This window comes from Gekko japonicus, unplaced genomic scaffold (genome assembly GCF_001447785.1).
Source record: "Gekko japonicus isolate JY-2015 unplaced genomic scaffold, Gekko_japonicus_V1.1 scaffold5735, whole genome shotgun sequence".
Lineage (NCBI taxonomy): Eukaryota > Metazoa > Chordata > Lepidosauria > Squamata > Gekkonidae > Gekko > Gekko japonicus.
Window position 1 is genome coordinate 9,243 of NW_015169955.1, and position 3,425 is coordinate 12,667.

Genomic DNA, 3,425 nt, shown 5'->3' on the forward strand with positions numbered 1-3,425 from the left:
AAGCTTTTGAGAAACAAAGCTCCTTTTGTCTGGCTCTACTGGCCCTTTTCACATTACCATTTTAAACCAGATGTTATTCGTTGTTGGCCCAATTTTGAATAAAGTGATACAGGGATGGGGGTTCCATACAGCGAATTTCCTTCTGTTAATGAGCCCTCTTTGAAGCACTATAGTCATTTCAGACAGTTCTGTTTTTCCCCCTGCCCTTTTTCACCACACGATCTGCCTCAAACTTTTAAAAAACTTTCTAAGTTAAGCGCTGTAGTGCTAAACAACTGTGGCTCTGAAGCACTATAGCGATATAGCGCTACAGCGCTCAACTTAGAAATTTCCAAAAAAACAGTCTGAGGAAGATTGTGTGGTGAAAGGGGGGAGGTGCCACTGTAGGAAGCACTAATGACATTTTAAACAGCACACCACAGCGATTCAGAAGCCCAACGAAGGGGTAGAAAATGGAAGAAAGCAGTTTCCCTCAAAAGCAGCTCAACCATGCTTTGCTAACCCAATGTAAGTGGGTTTGTATGAACAGGTAAATAAACTGCGCTAGCAGCTGATAACTAAAACCGGTCTGTCTGGAATGACCAGAAAAAAAATCCATTAGCAACCAGTTACTAAAATGGAATACAAAGGCCGTTTGAAAGATTATATCCTGGCCTTTTTGTTGGTCACTAAGGTGCAGCCGGACTCAAATTGAACTGCTGTAGTGCAGACCAACATAAATACCCTCTGAAACATTTCCAGATGTGTTACTGCATGTGGGGTGGGGTCGGGGTTTGCTGGTGGTACCATTACAAATGTATGCCCCCACCATCACTAGCCTGAGTCAGATCAGCCTCGAATTCCCCGACAGGAGAAGGAAGAAACCCCCAAGGGCCGTAAGTCATTTGTTATGAGAATCCAGACTCCTGTGTCCAAAGCTCTTCTCCCAGACCAACTTCTGAAAGAAAGAGGTTAACTGATCTCAGAGAGGTAAACATTATTGATTTTTTAAAACAAGCAAACACTAATAGTCTCTGAACAAAACCGTGAAGTTTAACTGGCTGATACTTCTGTATGTATAATAAAGTCTTCCTTAAAAGAAGGAGCAGAGGAAAGGATAAGGGACATACCTGCACCAGCGGCGACAGAGTCCAAAATCCTGCATGACATTCTGCATTGTTGGGAAGGGTCATGGGTCAGCGGGAGAGTCACATGAACACATATGTAGTTGTCTTAAACTGAATCAGCAACTTGGTCCATCAAGGTCAGTATTGTCTACTGAGACTGGCAGCAGCTCTCCAGGGTCTCAGGCTGAGGTCTTTGCCATCACCTCCTACCTGATCCTTTTAATTGAAGATGCTGGGGATTGAACCTGGGACCTGCATACCAAGCAGATGTCCAACCACTGAGCTGCAGCCCGACCCGATATTCTCCAGGGTTTTAGGCTGAGGTCTTTCACACCACCTACTACCTGATCCTTAACTGGAGATGCTGGAAATTGAACTTGGGACCTTCCACATACCAAGCAGATGTTCAACCACTGAGCTGCAGCCTGACCCAATATTCTCCAGGGTCTTAGGTTGAGGTCTTTCACACCACCTGCTACCTGATCCTTAACTGGAGATGCCGGGGACTGAACCTGGGACCTTCTGCATACTAAGCAGATATTCTATCACTGAGCCACAAACTCCACACATACACGCATAACACCTATCAGCTGCCAGGTCCTCTGGCATCTCCAGCTAAAAAGACCAAAGAAAGCAGGGCAAGGAAATCCCAAGATCTTGAAGGGCAATGGCCAGTCAGAATATACAGTCATGGGGTTACATGGAGCAATTGTTTGACTTGGGTAAAATAAAGTCGTTTCGTATGTTCAAATGAACCCACTTGTCCACGGTGGTTTCCAATGGGCGGGAAGAATGCGTGCAATCCGGAGTCTTCTCCTTTGTTCACGGTCTTCTCCATTGTGCTCAGAGTCTTCTCCTTTGTCCCATGCTGCATACCATGGAAATAAGGACTAATCTTCAATTACTAAATTATAATGTACTAATTTCAAAATTAATCTATACACTTCCGATATTCACATTCCAATTTCGAAATGTTCAATTCCAAACGGTATGATCTATTTGCCAAACATATCGAATCTGGAAGGCTGAGGCATCTTTTGAACGTCTTTGCGGGATTGGCTAATTCCATTAGGAAGTAACTTTTCTAGGATTGGTTCCGCGCTGAGTGCACAAAGAAGGAATTACCTGTTGGGAAGCCGTAATTTGAAGAAGACTAATGTGAAACGAGTTCAGATCTGAATACTCATCTCGGAGCTTCTGACAACTGTGATTTGTGGTGGAACTTTCAGTGGAGAACTCAGTTTTCTCAGTGGAGGACCTGACAGTTTTCATTTGTACTCAGGAGATTCTTGCGTATGTACAGATGAGATTCTTGGATGTGAGTTCGTACTGTTTCTCCTCTTCATTGTACCAGTGCTACCTTGTAGATGGGATACTGAGGATCTTAATTACATGTCATATCATATATTTTGAAATTGGAATGAGAATATCAGAGGTGTACAAATTAATTTTGAAATCAATATGTTAAAATTTAGTAATTGAAAATAGTCTTTATTTCCATTGTACGCATAATGAAAAGTCAGTTACCATGGTGGTCTTCTTTATCGCTCATTCCGTACTGCATACCAGCAACCTCCAAAACACCCAAGGGCTTATCCAGAGTATAGACCGGATTGGACCCACCGCCTATCAGCATCAAAGGCTTGTGTCATGGCTCAGGTGGGGTGTCACCTGACTCTGCCACCACTCTGGTTCCAGGCTCCCTTGAGAAGGCCCAGAGTACCCTTCCAAGACCTTTAGACCTCCCTTTTGGCCAAATAACAGGCGTGAGGACCAGGCAGAGTGAAACAAGGAAAAGGTATATTTTATAGGAGGTCAAACAACAAGGTGCAGAATAATAACAGTTAGTGGGTGAAAAGAAATAGGGCTGCCAAGTGGGGGCGGGGGGCGGGTAAACCCCCACTTCGGAGATCCGATTCCCGCCGCCACGGAATCGGGCCCCGGGGGAACTCCTCCCCCCGAAGCGCAGCATAGGGTTGCCAAATGTCCCTACCTGTTCCGGCGGGGGACTTTGTCCCGTCTCCCGGAGCACGCGCGCCGCATGGACGTCGCTTCCCTGTGACGTCATCACGCTGGGCGGGGCATAGCCATTTGAGGGGAAAACATAGAGTTTTCCCCTCAAATGGCTATGTCCCGCCCAGCGTGATGATGTCACAGGGAAGCGACGTCCATGCGGCGCGCGTGCTCCGGGAGACGGGACAAAGTCCCCCGCCGGAACAGGTAGGGACATTTGGCAACCCTATGCTGCGCTTCGGGGGGAGGAGTTCCCCCGGGGCCCGATTCCGTGGCGGCGGGAATCGGATCTCCGAAGTGGGGGTT